Genomic DNA, 20,346 nt, shown 5'->3' on the forward strand with positions numbered 1-20,346 from the left:
TGTTGCTGGTGTAGCCCGACCAACAAAAAAATGTTGTCAAAATGGTGTATCGAAGGTGTTGTTGTTGGGTGTTTTGCCGTCGACTGAGAGGCCAAAAGGGTAGTGTTGTTGTAGTTGTTGTTGTGGTGACAATATATTGCCGATACCAAAACGTGTGGCCGCAGGTGGGAGTTGTTATGGCCAGTGGAAAAGGTGACGCAGTTGTTGTTGGCGTTGCGCCGCTGATGACCAAATAAGCGAATAACGATTCGTTGCTGGTGGAAGCAAATGGTGTGCCGTTGAAAAGAAATGCGTGTTGCGTTGTTGAGCGTTATGCCACCAATACAAAGCAAAACTCTGTTGTGGTTGTTGCGGCCGTATATTGCCAATAAAAAAAGTGCTGTAGTGGTTTATGTTGTGGAGTGCGCTACCAATTAAAACTTAGTGTAGTGCGTGGTTGTTGTTGTTGCCGAGCGGTATGTAGTTAAAATTGACGTGCCCAGTGGTGCTTTCCAAAAGTGCCCTAGTAATATACAAAAAACGTTATTCTTCAAGAATTCCTAGTGTGCAAAACTGGTGATGTTGAATCTATATCTTTGTCTGCATTATTAATATACACACTGACACACATATTTCTGTATGTGGGCGTGTATACATGCATGCAAGTTTGCTCTTGGCTTGCTTGGAAAATTGGCTATATAGCAGCCAGCTTCCCAGTGGGCATGCCAAGTTGGAGGAAAATAAAAAAGAAATCCAAGGGCAATTAAATCCATCAGACTTACCTGGTTTTAGCAGCAGCGATAGCCTTTGTGGTCTAATTTATTTTTGCTGCAACGGTCAGGATCGGGAGCTAGCTGGCAAACCAGATTTGCCTGGTTCTAGCGGTCGCGAGACACTTTTCGCCGCGCACTACACAATTAAAAAGAAGCTACGTGGTTACAAAATTTAGCAAACCGACTAGTACTTCGTTTTGAGGCGCGCACTAAAAACTTGGATTATTTAAAGATTTTAACAATTTTTTTTTTCTTTGTGTTAACCACTTTCCTTTACACTCACTGGCACCGATAAAATAATACTTTGGCCCGTTGCCTAACGTTGTGCCCTTTTATAACTACCGCCGTGGTAAGGAACGTTACTCAGAAACGGAAAATTTTTACCATTACATGTCAACCTTTCTTTTCGGCTTTCCCGTATTTTCCATCTATACAATCATGCACTCATACATTCATACGCTTACCGCTCCACACAACGAATACCTACCCAGATACAATTGGATCGTGCCTTGACCGCTCACACTGATGCATTCACACGCTCATATCCTTGCACAAATTCACCTCCACGTACATAACACAGAACAAAACAAACACACAGGTGTATGGCATTCATCGATGCTGCTAAGTTATTAGCAGCATGGTGACATTTTATTTATTATCCCAGCATGATGCCAAGCGCAACATCTTACTTCCGCTGCAACATTGTGTTCATTACCGGTACAATGTTGTCAATGTTAATGTTATTATGCTAATGTTATGTTGATGGCAACATTGCGGCTAAGGCACGGACCTGGACACAAAACACATAAACACATAGACGCATATACACTCTGCCACTCAGTTAGGCCAGTATGGAGACAGGCTGTCGTTACAGTATGTAGGCGGATATATTAACCATGCAAACAACTAATTAATATACGTATACACATAAATGAATCCGGTGTCTTCATTACCATGAACGTTTTTTTTAAGGTATATTCTTTTTTACTAATTTTTTTTTAGAACACCCCCCTGTTCGGTTGGAGAGGATTCACTGGGCACTGGCCTTGGCAGCTCTAAACCCGATTTGGCGGCGTAAACCTCAACATGGCAATGTTTTTATGCAACGGCCATTAGACCTGACATTTTTTGGTACTTAGCCCTGACCACAACTACAACCATAATTTGTGATAGTACCCCCACACAACATACATATTTCAATGATAACCGTGAACTGGGCTTACATCCACAAACTGCACCACCAACATTGGCAACACACACACACACATGCACAAAGTTCTGCGGTAACAGCAGCTACCATAACTCATGCATTTAGACTCGTATTCACCGGCCATAGTTCCAACAAATTTTGGTAACGGCAATAAAACCCCAGTCACACATAATTTTATTTTATCATAAATTATCTCTGTTGCTTTAGTTTTCTTACATAACAATTTCATAGCTTTCCTTTTTCTTTTTTCTTTTAGTGTGCATTCAATCGTGTTCCTTTTTTTTATAAATTCATTTAGTTTCCTTTTTGTTCAAATATTCCATTTTTTATATTTACTTTATCATAAATTCACTTCAGCTCTGTTTTCGTATAAAAAAATTCCGTTTGCCCTTTTTTCCTACCATTTTGTTGGTTTTATTTTTCCTTCCGAATTTTCATTTTTTTTTTTTAAGCATTGTTTACTTCATTTTTTTCTTTTACCTTTCATTTAAAAAAAATGTAAGGCGCGATAACATCCGAAGAGATCTAAGGCCGAGCTTCTCTTCCAATTTGCGTCGTGCTTCTCTTGATTTTTCCCTACAAATTGGCCGGACGGGACCTACATGTTTTATGCCGACTCCGAACGGCATCTGCAAGGCAGATGAGTTTTCACTGAGAGCTTTTCATGGCAGAAATACAATCGGAGCGCTTGCCAGACACTGCCGAGGGGCGACCCCGCTTAGAAAAATTTTCTTCTAATTGAAAAATCTTATTTCTAAAATTTTGATGTTGCTTTGCCCGGGAGTTGAACCCAGGGCATACGGTGTGATAGGCGGAGCACGCTACCATCACACCACGGTGGCCGTCATTTAATCCTGCTTTATTTCTGACATTATTTTTTATGGTCACGTACTATACTTTCGGTATACTCGCGTTTCCTAATTAGTAACGGCGGCTAACTCAAAATTACAAAGTTTTGAGATTTTAGTAATTCTTACCTAAACATTTGTTGGTGCAACATTAAATACATTATTCGCAAATTTACGCTCCCTTTTTGCGCACAATCCACGCTTTGAAACCTGGCATTTACATTTTTTTATTTTCCTAATTTTTTTTTTTACATCTTGCACACAAATTTCAATTAAGACATTGGTAGAATCGATACTACCAATTCACTCATTACCCATAAGCAACAGCGAGTGATCAATAAATCAACAGCTGAATGGGTGTTGAGTATTGAGCGTATATGCTTTGAGTGTTTTCCTCTCTTTCCAGCTTGGCTACTCAACCACGCGAAGGCGCCCTCAACGAATTGAGTGATTTGGTAAGTGAGTAAAACAACTACAATTTGTATTATATTTGAGTATATATGCATGCAAATTTTCGTGGAAACTTATGTTTGCATATACATATTTTGATACGTACATATTTCTATAATTTCGATTTCTTTTTGTCATTCTTTTTATATGCAAAACTATTAATCTTCCCGTTGTACATACATTCTTCTTTTGTTACATTTATATGTTGAGTTAGGTCAGGGAATAGGGCTTTGTTTATTTTGTCGGTTTTTTTTTTGTTACTAGCGTAAGGAATATTGTCATTGAATTTTTTTTGAAATTGTATCTATAAGGTTCCATACGGAAAGTAACATATTAAGGTGGGTCAGAACCCCACACGAATTTTTTTAATTAGCCTTTTGGCGATTTATATAATTTTGTTTTGCTTTTATATTTACGATTTTTCTTTGTGAATAGGAAGTAAAATATTTTGTAATTAGACATTAACATAGCTTAAGTTGTTTTCATATTATCGGTAATCGCTTTTGCTTATTTTGAATTATTTGGCAATTGAAATAGTAGTCGTAGTATTAGGGTGAGATAAGGCCAAATAAGATTAGATTTATTTAGGATTTTTTTGTTTGAAATCGTAGGTTAGTTTCTTTATTTCCTTTCTATTTTAAATCAATCATAATTTATTGTCACGTAGAGGTTGAGGAGTATTTGAATTGTTAATAAATCTTAAATAATGTAGGGTTGAATATATATGTTTCCTTTCTTTGTCATGCAGGGCTAAATTTAAGTATTTGGTGTAGGTACTGCGCTTGCGCGCGATAAGGTTATGTGAAGGTGAACATAGGGAAATGACTTGTTGACGGACGGACTTATGTCAGGATTGGGGGCACTGTAAGGAGATAGGAGTCAGCACAGTGCCCACGGTGCGGTGCAAGTTGCATTGCAGCGGGAAGATATACTCCACCTGACAGAACAGGCCTTCATTTTTCCCCCTCTTAACTCTGCCCCTCACGTTTCTATTTGTTTCAGCTTTTCTCTCCTTTATATACACATGGAGGTATGAACCCTTTTTGTTCATGTGGCTGTGGGTGAGGTCGGTGGTGCAATACCCCGCCCAAGACGACGAGCTAGCCTGGGCCCGCAAGCATACCTGCTTGCCGCCGCTCCTCGCCACCCAACAAGCACAGCCACGTAACAAAATATAACATTTTCTTTTAAAAAATTTTTGTGTGAATATTAATTTCAATAAAAATAAAGCATCCTACACTATATACGATTAATACAAATAGTTTGAAATTACTATTATGTAGCAAAAAAGTAGAAGATGAACACATAAAACTTAGGTTTCAAGCAGTTTTCTTTTAATTCGATACAGCGTCGACAAGAAATTTCTATTCGCTTCAAAATTAGATACACAACGAAAATTTCGACAGATATTAGATGTCGTAATACCAATATCAATTTCCATGTTCGATAACCAGCGAAGATCGAAGATCGAAAAATGCTCATAACAAGGTCCTATAAGACAAATTCGATCTTCGACTGTGGTCGAAAGAGCTGATCGAACGAATTTTCATTCGGTATTTGCAGTCATCCAGTGAGTTTTACAGCTCCGGCTCACGCTCAATTCTCATGGGAATGCTCTGGATCATTGAGAGACTTGAGAAGCAGATGTTGTGAATTTTTCGCACACGTGAAATGTGATAGGCAGATGTCGCCGCTATTTTTCATTTAACTCATACGGCGAAAGGCTAAGCAGCGAAATCTATTTTTGAAAAAGTAGGTATATTAAAGGCCGCAATGCCAACCTAAATAGAAGTAATTAACAAATTTTCTGGCTCACAAATTGAACCAGACTTCTATCTGGATTTATCTGGCTCAAATCGTTGTTGTTGCATTTACATGCAAAATTATTTATCTGGCTCAGGATTTTGCCACCGGATGATAGCTACTAATTTGATCAAGAGTAGTGTCATTGTTCGATAATTCGATAAATTCAACCATTCAGAAAAGCACATTCCCATCATCTGCCAAATAAAATAAAAGCAAAATTATTTATTATGAAGAAAAAAGCTTAAGTACAGGGACTATCCAGAAGTATAAAACGCTGAAATTAGTATCAACGCGTAATTGTGGCTTTCTTAATATTATAACTTTCTAAACACGTTGTTACATGTGTTAAAAACTGAACTTCATAATGACCATAGAAACGTTCATGGACTTGCTATCCAGTAAAGATGAATGGTTATAACAATACATTTTGAAATTGGCAACAACTCAGAGTTTGCGCTAGGGATTGTCTAAACTAAGAATCGAGTACGAGAATGCATTCGGAATTTTTCCCACCTGATCCTTTCGGCATGTTTCTTTTGTTATAAAGGGATTTTGTCTAATGTTTGAAACCAGTCAGTTGTTTTGTATTCACGACCTTGGACCTATATGCAAGGTTCTTATACTGTTTTCACACAGAAACTTAATAATCTCATTTCACCTGCTAATGAAATCGTAAATTTTTTGCTTTCACACAGAAGTAACTGCTCGATTAGTATGAAGGATGAGACAGACAATCATGGCGGAACGATACAAGGTGGGAGCATGGTGACATACCTACAAACAAAAAAAATTCCATGTACTTGTAAATTCGATGGACAAATGTCAAAATCGAACTGCGCCGGTAGTTGATGTATCAAATCAAATAAAAAAGGTTATAATCAGCTGTTCGATGCGGCCACCTTGTATCGTTCCGCCATGCAGACAATGACATTTGCTTTGACAAATGACATTTTTAAGCACTGAACACACCAAAAACTAAGAAGCTGAAACGGAAGCGGAACGCTGCCAACAGAGTTGCATTGTGCTTTTGACTTCATTAGGCATTCGATTAGCTACTAATGAAATAATAATAGATTCGAATTTTTTAAGGAAGATTGAGCTCAATAAGCGTCTTAATGTAGAAAACTGCCTTTATTATTCAATAAGCCGTCTGTGTGAAAACAGTATTAGATTATATTGACTCAATTATTTTTATTTAACTTTGTTATTATGTTACTTTGAACTTTGTAATTTTAATATGATTTACAATATTTTAATTTTCAATATTGATTTTACTATTTTCAAAAATTTTCATTATTATTCAATTTTGCATCATGAAAATTGTAACGACAGCCTTTCACCATACTGGCTTAAAGATACGACAACATGTTCCTAGGTTTAGTGTCTGTCGCAATGTTGCAGCGGAAGTAAAAGGTTTCGCATTGGCATCAGGCTGTTATCAGCAGCCACCATGTTGCTAACAACCTAGCAACATTGCGACCTGTACACAAATGTTATACACGTATATGTTTGCATCAGTGTGAGCCGCAAGGGCACGAGTGTTATGTATCGATGTGTTTGTGTTGTGTTGTTAAGTATGTAAGTGTTAGTTCGTACAAAGTTCTATTTCAGTGCTTGGTGTGAAGTGCGAAGTGAAGTGTCAAGTGTTAGATAAATACTTTTCTTAACTAAAAATAAAAAAAAGGAAAATGAGTTTTTAGTGCGCGATTTTAAACCCGCCAAAAACGTTTCCGCTGAAAAGTCGATAGTGCGCACGGAGTCCGGAAAGTCTTGGGGAACTAAGCCTCCTATATTTCTATTTTTGGTGCAGCTAAGCTTGGAGACCGAGGTAAGTGACACCAACTTTTTTACCTTCTATCTGGCGTGCCCATTGGAAGTTGGCTTCCATATAACAAACCTTTTCAGGCAAGCCAAAAGCAAACTCGCATGCGTGCATTCCAACCTCCACACAGAGATATGTAGGTAGGCGGATATATTAACCATGCAAACAACTAATTAATATACGTATACACATAAATGAATCCGGTGTCTTCATTACCATGAACGTTTTTTTTTTAAGGAATAATCTTTTTTACTATTGTTTTTTTTAGAACACCCCCCTGTTCGGTTGGAGAGGATTCACTGGGCACTGGCCTTGGCAGCTCTAAACCCGATTTGGCGGCGTAAACCTCAACATGGCAATGTTTTTATGCAACGGCCATTAGACCTGACATTTTTTGGTACTTAGCCCTGACCACAACTACAACCATAATTTGTGATAGTACCCCACACAACATACATAGCTCAATGATAACCGGGAACAAGGCTTACATCCACAAACCGCACCACCAACATTGGCAACACACACACACACATGCACAAAGTTCTGCGGTAACAGCAACACCTATAACTCATGCATTTAGACTCGTATTCAACGGCCATAGTTCCAACAAATTTTGGTAACGGCAACAAAACACCAGTCACTATTACTAAAAATACACACTTATACACCGGCTAGATTCTGCCCAAAAGTCATGGTTGACAATTAACCACGAAATAAGAAGCAAAGGTATCGAAAAGCAACAACCACCAACCTAGTTATAATAAAGCCAGCAACATTTGGAGACGGCGACAACAACAACAACACCAGGTGGAGAAGAAGCAGTCCCGACGTCCGAGAGGGCACGGATCACGGAGTCATTTTTGATTTTTTTTAGATTGTTGTAGATTTAGATTTATGTAGACTATTAGTAGTAGACCACCAACATTGGCAACACACACACACATGCACAAAGTTCTGCGGTAACAGCAACTACCATAACTCATGCATTTAGACTCGTATTCACCGGCCATAGTTCCAAAAAATGTTGGTAACTGCAACAAAACACCAGTCACTATTACTAACATGTAAGGAAGGTAATGTTCGGGTGGAACCGAACATTACATATTCAGTTGAGAGCTATGGTGACAACATAAGGTAAAATAACCATGTAGGAAAATGAACCGAGGGAAACCCTGGAATGTGTTTGTATGACATGTGTATCAAATTAAAGGCATTAAAGAGTATTTTATGAGGGAGTGGGCCATAGTTCTATAGGTGGATGCCATTTAGAGATGTAGCCATAAAGGTGGATCAGGGTTGACTCTAAAATGCGTTTGTACGATATGGGTATCAAATGAAAGGTGTTAATGAGTATTTTAAAAGGGAGTGTGCCTTAGTTCCATAGGTGGACGCCGTTTCGAGATATCGCCATAAAGGTGGGCCAGGGGTGACTGTAGAATTCCTTTGTGCAATATGGGTATCAAACGAAAGGAGTTAATGAGTATTTTAAAAGGGAGTGGGCCTTAGTTCTATAGGTGGACGCCTTTTCGAAGTATCGCAATAGAGGTGGCCCAGGGGTGACTCTAGACTTTGTTTGTACGATATGGGTATCAAATGAAAGGTGTTAATGAGTATTTTTAAAAGGGAGTGGGCCTTCGTTCTATATGTGTTCGCCTTTTCGAGATGTCGCCATAAAGGTGGACCAGGGGTGACTTTAGAATATGTTTGTACGATATGGGTATCAAATGAAAGGTGTTAGTGAGTATTTTAAAAGGGCGTGGGGCTTAGTTCTATAGGTGGACGCCTTTTCGAAGTATCGCAATAAAGGTGGCCCAGGGGTGACTCTAGACTTTGTTTGTACGATATGGGTATCAAATGAAAGGTGTTAATGAGTATTTTTAAAAGGGAGTGGGCCTTCGTTCTATATGTGTTCGCCTTTTCGAGATATCGCTATAAAGGTGGACCAGGGGTGACTCTAGAATGAGTTTGTACGATATGGGTATCAAATTAAAGGTATTAATGAGAGTTTTAAAAGGGAGTGGTGGTAGTTGTATATGTGAAGGCGTTTTCCAGATATCGACAAAATGTGGACCAGGGTGACCCAGAACACAATCTGTTGGATACCGCTAATTTATTTATATATGTAATACCTGCCAAGATTTTAAGGGTTTTTTATTTCGCCCTGCAGAACTTTTTCATTTTCTTCTACTGAATATGGTAGGTGTCACAACCATTTTATAAAGTTTTTTCTAAAGTTATATTTCGCGTCAATAAAACAATCCAATTACCTTACCATGTTTCCTCCCTTTTTTCGTATTTGGTATAGAATTATGGTATTTTTTTCATTTTTCGTAATTTTCGATATCGAAAAAGTGGGCGTGGTCATAGTCGGATTTCGTTCATCTTTCATACCAAGATAAAGTGAGTTCACGTAAGCACGTGAACTAAGTTCATTAAAGATATGTCGATTTTTGCTCGAGTTATCGTGTTAACGGCCATGCGGAAGGACAGACGGACGACTGTGTATAAAAACTGGGCGTGGCAACAACCGATTTCGCCCATTTTCATAGAAAACAGTTGACGTCATAAAATCTATGCCCCTACCAAATTTCAAAAGGATTGGTTAATTTGTGTTCGACTTATGGCGTTAAAAGTATCCTAGACAAATTATATGAAAAAGGGCGGAGCCACGCCCATTTTGAAATTTTCTTTTGTTTTTGTATTTTGTTGCACCATATCATTACTGGAGTTGAATGTTGACATAATTTACTTATATACTGTAAAGATATTAAATTTTTTGTTAAAATTTTACTTTAAAAAAAAAAATTTTTTTAAGGTGGGCGTGGTCCTTCTCCGGTTTTGCTAATTTTTATTAAGCGTACATATAGTAATAGGAATAACGTCCCTGCCAAATTTCATCATGATATCTTCAACGACTGCCAAATTACAGCTTGCAAAATTTTTAAATTACCTTCTTTTAAAAGTGGGTGGTGCCACGCCCATTGTCCAAAATTTTCCTAATTTTCTAATCTGCGTCATAAGTTCAACTCATCTACCAAGTTTCGTCGCTTTATCTGTCTTTTGTAATGAATTATCGCACTTTTTCGGTTTTTCGAAATTTTCGATATCGAAAAAGTGGGCGTGGTTATAGTCCGATATAGTTCATTTTAAATAGCGATCTGAGATGAGTGCTCAGGAACCTACATACCAAATTTCATCAAGATAACTCAAAATTTACTTAAGTTATCGTGTTAACGGACGGACGGACGGACGGAAGGACATGACTCAATCAAATTTTTTTTCGATCCTGATTATTTTGATATATGGAAGTCTATATCTTTCTCGATTCCTTTATATATGTACAACCAACCGTTATACAATCAAACTTAATATACTCTGTGAGCTCTGCTCAACTGAGTATAACAAGTAAGGAAGGTTAAGTTCGGGTGTAACCGAACATTACATACTCAGTTGAGAGCTATGGTGACAACATAAGGGAAAATGAACCGAGGGAAACCCTGGAATGTGTTTGTATGACATGTGTATCAAATGAAAGGCATTAAAGAGTATTTTATGAGGGAGTAGGCCATAGTTCTATAGGAGGACGCCATTTATGGATATAGCCATAAAGGTGGATCAGGGTTGGCTCTAGAATGCGTTTGTACGTTATGGGTATCAAATGAAAGGTGTTAATGAGTATTTTAAAAGGGAGTAATCCTTAGTTCCATAGGTGGACGCCGTTTCGAGATATCGCCACAAAGGTGGACCAGGGGGTGACCCTAGAATTCGTTTGTACAATATGGGCATCAAACGAATGGTGTTAATGAGTATTTTAAAAGGGAGTGGGCCTTAGTTCTATAGGTGGATGCCGTTTCGAAATACCGCCATAAAGGTGGACCAGTTGTGACTCTAGAATGTGTTTGTACGTTATGGGTATCAAATTAAAGGTATTAATGAGGGTTTTAAAAGGGAGTGGTGGTTGTTGTATAGGTGGTCGCCTTTTCGAGATATCGCCATAAAGGTGGGCCAGGGGTGACTCTAGAATGCGTTTGTACGATATGGGTATCAAATGAAAGGTGTTAATGAGTATTTTAAAAGGGAGTAATCCTTAGTTCCATAGGTGGACGCCGTTTCGAAATATCGCCATAAAGGTGGACCAGGGGTGACCCTAGAATTTCTTTGTACAATATGGGTATCAAAGGAAAGGTGTTAATGAGTATTTTAGAAGTGAGTAATCCTTAGTTCCATAGGTGGACGCCGTTTCGAGATATCGCCATAAAGGTGGAACAGGGGTGACCCTAGAATTTGTTTGTACAATATGGGCATCAAACGAAAGGTGTTAATGAGTATTTTAAAAGGGAGTGGGCCTTAGTTCTATAGGTGGACGCCGTTTCGAAATATCGCGATAAAGGTGGACCAGGGGTGACTCTAGAATGTGTTTGTACGATATGGGTATCAAATTTGTTCGGCCTGGGTGCGTCTGAAACCGGAAGTGGGTAGGCGCACACGGGTCGATCTCGCGTTGATAGTGCACTCGAAAGAAAATAAAAGAACACAAGAGGAATTCCTCGTTATAAAATAATATTTAATTAGAGTGTACGGAAATATAAAGAGGATACAATATTACCTTTGTGTATAACTTGACGATGGTGATCCTGGGCGATGTGAACTGCTTGGCGGTCGATCATAAAAGAGGCCGGTTGTCCCGTTGATGACAACTGCTAAGACGCGAAAAAATCCACTGGTATTAAGGAGGGGAAAAAAGCCACACACACAACAATCCCCGCATATACGTGCATGGGTGCTGACAACCTGCACACACACGTGCATGTGTATGAAACGCATGCATGTGCATGCACGCACACAAATGCGGCGTGAGTGTGGGTGGCTGGAAATATTATTAAAACGTTAGGGAGGGGCGCCGTCAATCAGGTAAAAGTTAGGCATTGGGCCTAAACATGCCGCCCCCCTTGCGGTACGCAACATCACATTCCGCCAAGGATCACCGACCGTGAAGAAGAGAAGAAAAAAATAAAAAACTTATAACAAATTATATCTAACTTAACATAACGCCGGCCAGTCCGCCGGCTTGGCGGCACGCAAAATGGTTTGCGCAGTGTGCGAGCTTGGTTGCTGCTGCCTCGGTCATTCGCCAATTTTCCCGTTATGGTTTAAGGCCTGAGCCAGGTTTGCCTAGAGCTAGGGATTGCGAAAAGAAGTAAGAAGATATACGTGTTCATGTTTCTTACCGTTTATTACAAATTCATTGGAAATGAACAAGCATAGAATTTTGTATGAAGAAAATTCAATAAAAAATGACTTATTGTAATGATACAAGATTTTAAACGCACACCTCCATTGTGAATTCATACAAGTGGCGAATTTTTGATAAAACGTTCACGATAGTGAACAGCTTCGATCACCTGTTCAATCGCTGTCCGATTACTTAAATCATTAGCTAACAGTGGTTTTCAAACATTTTGTAGACGACTAGTATATTGCTTTATTTACATAATTTAAAATGCCTGCTTGGCTGGTTACTCAAATTTAATCCATAAACTTGATTTCAGAACTGAGTATTAATATGTAGTCTGATTTTCTGTATACAAATTTAAGGGAAAAGCTGATTTGAAACAAATGTGCAATTCATGGCACTTCAATTTAATAACGGCTAGTGAAACAAAACCTTTCTTCCATTCTCTGGCCATTCGCGACAACCGTTCTCCGTTTATTACTTGACAGGTAGGTATGGCAATGGAGGAAAAGAAAGATTTTTCGTTGGTATGAATTCACAATGCACATCCTTTGCAACAGTGTACAAAAAAAATTCAATAAAAATAACAAAGTGTAAAAAATGCATGTGTTTCGGTCGTTACCGAACAGTTTGATGTTAGGCCTTGGTTGTGCCCGAGAGTACCCAACCGAAGATGGTACTCTGAGCTAGCAAAGGGCCAAACGTGGTGGGCAGAATCCCTGGTAGCATTATTTCCGCATATACGTCTGTCCCTAGTACGAGGCGGATAGGGGCGGATGAATAAAATTGCGGATCCGCCAGACGGAGATGTGCATACGGGGATGCGATGGCGCTGTCGACGCTGGTCGTGGGGGCCATTCGCCGAAATTTGGACACGACCGCCGCATGGGTTGCAATTCGTTTGTTTTGACCGTGTCATCCTCGTATTCGTAGTAGGCATCCTGCTTGCCTGCCAATGGTGCTGGTAGGGAGTTGGAGCTCCTGGGCGAGCTCATCTGCAATCACTGAGGTGAGGGAGCATCCATCGATTAAGGCGCGAACGAGGTGTAGCCGCCCCCCTGCTTCTATTTTCACAACCGCGGTGGGGGTGATCGCTACCGTCGGTATCATGGTGGCGGTGGCAGCGGAGTGCGGGGCTAGGAGCCCTGCACGGAAGGTGGACGCTGTGGAGAGCTGCAACGAGCTGTGTCGTTGGCTGCGATCTTGTGTCTGATGATGGGTGTGGTGTCGTTGTTGCAGGCGAAGAGGCCTTGTCTCCGCTCTGCGGTCGCGCGGTTGTTGTTTTCGTTGAGGTTCCTTGGTTTGCCGGCGAAGAGACCGAGTCTCCGCTCGGCCGTCACGAATATGGCGCTGGACTTTCGATGTGTTGTGCTGGAGCCGCTTCTTTTCATGCTGCAAAAGCGGTCGAAACGATTTGGCTGCTGGTGTTGTGTTCGGGCGAAGAGACCGAGTCTCCGCTCCGGTTCGGTGGATTCGAGCTGGACGAAGAGGCCCAGTCTCCGTTCCAGCATCTGACGCATATAACGATATGGAGTCGTCAATCCGCTCACGGGGTGATTCCAGCTCCTCCTCAACTTGTACACTCCATGGCTTGGAGCGGGCTTCGTGGAGTAGCTGTTCCTCTTCATCAATCGAGGAGATGTGAAGCATCGTGTGATGTTTTTCGCCACATTTTTTACATCGGCCTTGGCTTGGGCACGCGTTAGAGCGGTGGTCTAGAGCCAAGCAATTTCCACAGCAGCTCCTGCGGATCGCTAAGTAAAGACGCTCCTCGGGTTTTTTGGCCGAAACACGGGGCACAGGCCTATGGGATGTTGCTTAAAACAAGCGCGGCATTCCGACGTATGACGCATGACGTTCTTGGCAGCGTTTCGTTGCATAGCGGCAAAGCGACCCATTTTCCTGAAAGAAATGCAATATGTTTGACTGGGTCGAGTCATTCTCGAAAATGCGGGGCGAGTGGTCCCTAATTGTCTTATTGGGAAATTTTATTAGCGCGCGCATAAGGGGAAGCATCTGTCGCTGCATAAAAAAATATTCATATGTGGCGCGCCTGGGTCTTTAGTGCCATATTTTGTTTATTTTGTGTCACCCGGTAGCGTTTTAGTTAGCCACGGGCACACTAATGCTGCAGAAAAATTAGCATTTACGATTTTCGGTTCGCACATTCTGGTACCGAACCGGGTAGAAGGTGTATAGCGTGGGTTCTTTTGAGTCGCTGTTATTTGTGTTGTTGGTGCTAAAAACCAACAACTTCCCTGCCCGCCACAAAAAAATGTTTGGACAGCAAATTGTATGCTATGTAAAGAAAAAATAAAAAAAATCTTCGTTTTGGACGAAGAGAAAAATTTGTAGAATGAATCAGTTTTTTTTTTTTTGTATTGCCATTCACTTATTTCTTCAACTTTTCCCCAAGTCCGATTGTAGTCCTGTTTTATTGATGGCCTTTAGCAAAAGGCACGGTTCCAGAAGGGTAGTTGGCTCCGATACCGATTTTCCAGAAACGGGTTTTTGGGTACCCGTTTGCCTCTTTTTATGCATCCCTAATATAGTGTACATTTAAACTCGGCATGTATATGTACATACGTTGGTATAAGTATATGGGCAGTCAGTGCACGGACTTTAGCACTTTATTGATAGGTGACCCGTTTTAATTTCCTACTCTTACTGAATACTGCTATCATTAGGTAAATGTATTGATTCTTCGAGTACACCCAAACAAAGTTCCAAGGTGACAGCAACCCAAATACCCAATTTTGCGAGCCTTTCTGTGAAAAAAAAACTCAATTTTAACAAAGGAATCGTAAGTTCTTTGTTTTCAAAAAGATGTTTCTTCTGGTTATGATAAGCTGATTGGTATATCTGCAATTATTTTCATTGCGAAATTTTGTTTGCAACTCCTCGTCCCTGAAAGGCAAGAGATAACTAATAAGAAGAATGAAAAGAATTAAGAATAAAGTAGTTTGCTTCAAAGGAACCTACAGACCATAGTACATATAGTATATGCATATTCGCAAAATAAATGTAGGACTGCGCGACTTTCGTCGGTTTGTGTGCACAATTCTGAGCGAAAATAAAGTTTAAAAGTAAGATAAATGTCGGTGGTTTTATGGCAGTATTTTTGGCACATTGGAAAAATTTACCACTACCAACAGTTTCTTTACTTAAAGTCCGTGCACTGGTATAAGCATACCAGCGGCAAAGGCAGAAACGAAAAAATACTCGCGAACATTGATACATACCCATGTATATAACGTAAATTCCACAGAATGGAAGCAAACGGTAGATTGCTTCATTTTTTCATTTTACGCGTGATGGAGTAAGGTTGGCTAAGCATGGTAAGTATGGTAAATTCGTGAATTATACAATATAGAATATTAATGATAAATATTTCTTTCATTTCATGTTGTTAATTAATTAATTTCTTTTATTTCTAGGTGGCTAGTTGTGTAGGACCATAAGACGGTTTTGTATTGGATTTCGTTTCAATTTTAGATATACCGGCATCGCAAAAGGAGTGCTCCAACTGCGGCGTCGGCCGAACTGTCAGTTGTCACCCTTTTGCGATGGCCATTTAGGTATGTACTAATGGATTTTTTCTCTTTTTTCGTTGCAGGTTTTGTCATGGATATTTTTTGGGGCACAGTAGATCCTAATCGTGAAATGGTGAAATGGGTTCATTTCACGAATACCCAGAACATAAACAGACTATTGCGCGCCGCTTTTTATTGGAGTCCAATATCTTATTTATTTGTAGTTGGCTTCCTTCCCTGCTGATTATATATGCACCCATAAACAAATTTAATAGAGGAACAGTTTCATCATATCAAAAAATAAACATAAAAACAAAAAATATACAAGAAGATCAAAAGTCATGTACACGCGAATATGACCACAAACGTTTTTGCGATACGAGACACTAGCAAGTATTTGTTAAGGCTTTCGAAAAGTTTGTGGGTACAAAGAAGCAAGCGAGTCGTGCGCATAATAGCCACTACCGGCAACCTGTTTTTTTTTTTGTTTTTTTTTTGTCTATAGAAAGTTTGTGATAATTGGTACTCGTTAATGAAAGTGTGAAGCTCAAACTATTTTCTCACGCGTGGAAACGTGCCAATTAAGCCGAAGTAATTTCTATTTGTTTAAATTTTCATTGAAGAGCAAAATCACCTACCTACATAAACTATTTATTAGTATAAGGTATTAGTGAAGTAAGAAAGTAACGCTTAATCATACTACCGAATTCTGCAGCAATCAATCACAACAACTTATAATCTCTAGCGTCCAGCAAATACCGATGAACTCAAAGGAAAATTTGGTCCCTCCAAGCAAACCGAGTTTATTGATGATGCCGACACTATCGATGTCTTGGCCATGATGTGCAACCGGAAGCGCGCCGAAGCAAAAATTAAAATTATTTTGGCGAAATATATTACTTCGGATATTTACATATTGCGACGCTCTACGGAGCTTGGTGATTCTTTACATCGCGAAACGGCCTACCGTATTTTCTCATAGTCCTTTATTCCATCGGCGTTTTGGTATAAAGTTGGACACTTCGTCTATGGGCTCATCGTTCGTATAAAGCAAAAGGGCCGCTACGTTTGATTTTAGTTGCATTCAATACCTGTGCTTTTCAAGATGCCGCCTATCATTGGGCACGTGATCATCGTGTGCATCATAAATTCGCCGAAACCGATGCCGATCCGCATAATGCAACACGGCTTCCTTTTTTTTCACATGGTGGATGGTTGCTGTGCAAAAAACATCCCGATGTCATTGCTAAGGGAAAGAGCTTAGATCTAACAGATTTGCATGCTGATCGTATTTTGATGTGGCAGCTGAAGTATTATATGCTACTGATGCCTTTGGCTTGTTTCGTCTTACAAACCGCTGTGCCCATGTACTTCTGGGGTGAATCTTTCATCAACTCTTGATTTGTTGCGACAATGTTCCGTTGGTGCTTCTTGTTGAATGTGACCGGGTGTGTCAATAGTGCTGCGCATAAATTCGGCGGTCGTCCTTATGACAAACATCAATCCCTCACAATGTCCATCCGTATCTGTGTTTGCTTTCGGCAAAGGCTGGCACAACTATCATCACGTATTCCCATGGGACTACAAAACCGCTGACTGGGGCAATTACTCATTAAACTTAGCGACTGCTTTTATTGACCTTTTCGCTAAAATCGGTTGGGCATATGATCTTAAACCCGTATCTACCGATATAATTGAGAAACGTGTGAAACGTACCGGTGATGGTTCGCACGATCTGTGGGGCTATGCGGATGTTAGTGGTTGTGAAAGGCGTATTACAACGGTCAATAAAGATTTTAGTGTTTGCCCACCATATGGCAATACACTTATTGTGCCAAATCTATTACAGATGAACAAATTGTGCAATCGGCTGCATTCAGAGATGGTGGGCGATTTCCGGTTTTGAGCTCTAGACATGAGAACGGGGCAACACTGCTCCGTAGCGCACAGCCACCGTCCATACAAGGTACTAAACGTTGCGGAGCCGATGAAGCTATACTAAACGTGGTTGTTGTTATTGTTGGTGGTATTAGGGCGCAGTAAAAAAGGCTTCATTGTCGATACATGGGCCAAAGGAAAATCAAACACCGAAACATATCACCACTATTAACAATGGAAAAAAGTGAATCGGGCAATTGGCAATGTAACAACACCCTCGGCGATTTTGGATCGTTTCGCCAAACTTATTGAGGCATGTAATGACACAAACTGCTCAGCAGATAAATGGTTGTCACGATTGGAAGCGAGTGGTTTGTTAAGTCTCGTTCTAAATTCGCTAACTGCCGCTTGTGTTGTAGCGCAATGTCTAGATCAGGAAGGTAGTCCGGTGTTGGTGCATTGCTTCAAAGGCTTAGATTCCACATTTATTGTGACCTCCCTTGTACAAATGATTCTAAATCCTGACTGTCGCACCGTGCGAGGAATGCAAGCGCTGATTGAGCGCGAACGGATGCAGGCAGGTCATCCATTTGCATCACGTCATCGCTACGCATGCTATACGTCTGCACAAAATCGTCCGAAAAATTCGGGTGCCACATTTGTGCTGTTACTCGATTGTATTTATCAAGTATATACACAATTCCCATGCAGTTTTGAATTTAGTTCACAAATGCTAATTTTATTGGATGAACATAGTTACTTTTCGCAATGTGGAACATTTTTATGTGATTCCGAATGCGAACGCCACGAACTGAACGTACATACACGCACGATTAGTCTATGGTCATATTGAAATCGGCCAGATATTTTGAAAAATATGCTAAATCGGTTATATGAACCCAATTCAAATGTTATTTGGCCTAGTGTTGCGCCAATCTCACTGGAGCTTTGGAGGAAACTGTATATGCGTTGGATAATTGAGCATACAGAGAACTTGAATGTAGACCTGACCGAGAGTATTCAGAAGTTCACAACCCACGTCATACAACATGGGGTAAACATAAAATGTTGAAGGACGGGATGAATATTGAGGCGCGGCATGTAAAGCGTAAAACACTGTCACAGTATTTAGATACGGACTTTTTGAAGCGTGAACGCAAGTCCATGGAACAGCACACCAATTTTAATAACGCAGTTTTAGCCAATCGTAAACGTTTGTCGACCGAATTATCTGCAACACAGCAACAGAAGGATGGTACGACTAAAAAAGGTCGTGTCAGTGAATCGCAAACAGAGGGCATTTCACGCATGTGGAATGATTAACGTACACGTATGTCATGGTCAAGCACAATAGCTTACGGTTAGTATAATTTGTAGTCTAAAATATATATCGTCGGTGAAAGCTCCAACCACCTGTTCTTGCTGTATTCTTTGAGTTGTTGAAGTGATTATATAAAATCGCCTCCAAGACTGTCGGTTTACTACCGGGCTATGGGATTATTTCCACTTTTTGGTATTAAGGTCCATCTATGGTAGAAAACTTTTTATATGTGGTTTGAGCTTTCATCGACGATATAAACGTATTTACATAAATGAATAGGTGCGATGGAAAACCTCATATTTCCTTTTCAACAAATTAGGGGTCATTTGCTTCATAATAAAATACGTGACGCTTATGTGCATCCACAATTCATTGCGGACGTTATGAAACCAGTGAAAACTGATGAAATCATGGATCAGGAAGCACCAAATTTATCCGGTGGTGGAACGAGTTACACATCCAGTCACAACACGCAACGCTCAATCAGTGAACAAAAGAGGGTGAGTTTAGAACTTGACTTACTACTAATGTATATGCCCATATAGTACTATATGTATACGCATCTAGGTTTGCATTTTAACTTATTTTATAATTTGTTGCCAGTTTTTCTCACAAAAGTTTTTGTTTTCGCTAATTTTTCGATTTTTTTTCATTGGAAAACTCAAAATTTATGAGTATAAAAGATTTTGGGTGATGGGATGAATTTTTTTAAAAATTCAGTTGGCCGAGTGCAGTTGCATTATGTGGCAGATCCTGGATCTGCGTTAGGGTTCCGGTGTCCTCGCTCTGGGGAGTGAGTGAATTTGGGTTTGATTTTTTTGTTGAAAATTTAAAAATTTTAATGGGCCGGAGCATGCCTCCGTTTTCTGTGGTAGATCGGTTCGCCCTTCTGCGGTAGGTTTTTCTGTTGTCCTCGTTATGGGATAACGAGTGAATTGGGGTTGCTTCTTGAAAATTGTAAATAAAATAGGCCGAAGGCCTTTATGTTCTTTGGCAGATAGCGGGTCTGCATTAGGTTATTGGTTGGCCTCGTTCCGGGTGAACGAGGGCTGGGGTTGATTTTTGGAAAATGTAAAGACGAGGTTGATTTTTTTTTAAAAAGAGGTATGTGGAAGAACGAAGGGATTGTTAAGAGGAGCTCGTGGCCCTCTCACAGTCTGTCTCCGTGGAAAGAAGGATCAGTTTGACCAAAGGTCGTCTGACTTGACCCTTCTCGGTTCTGAGGTCGACAACACGTACTCGGTTATCTTCGCCGGGGTGTACACTCTACCTAGCCTCCACTCGTTTGGAGATAAGTTGTCCTCTTTGAGGACAGCGAGGTCTCCCAATTTTATATTTTCTTTGGGATTCTTCCACTTCACTCGTTTTTGAAGTTCGGATAAATATTCGGTTTTCCATCGCCGGCAGAAGGTTTGATGGAGGGCCTTGAGCTTCTGCCATCTATTTTTCATGGAGGCAGGACTTTCGTTCGCATCTGGTTCTGGTGGCACCAG

The 20,346-nt window shown here is 40.2% G+C and overlaps 1 pseudogene; it reads left to right on the top strand.

Annotated features, from left to right (window-relative positions):
- The first annotated feature begins 634 nt into the window (after nt 1-634).
- On the top strand, nt 635-18,855 carry LOC137235018 (uncharacterized; annotated as a pseudogene).
- The last annotated feature ends 1,491 nt before the right edge of the window (nt 18,856-20,346 follow it).

This window comes from Eurosta solidaginis, chromosome X (genome assembly GCF_040869045.1).
Source record: "Eurosta solidaginis isolate ZX-2024a chromosome X, ASM4086904v1, whole genome shotgun sequence".
In the NCBI taxonomy this organism is placed as follows: domain Eukaryota; kingdom Metazoa; phylum Arthropoda; class Insecta; order Diptera; family Tephritidae; genus Eurosta; species Eurosta solidaginis.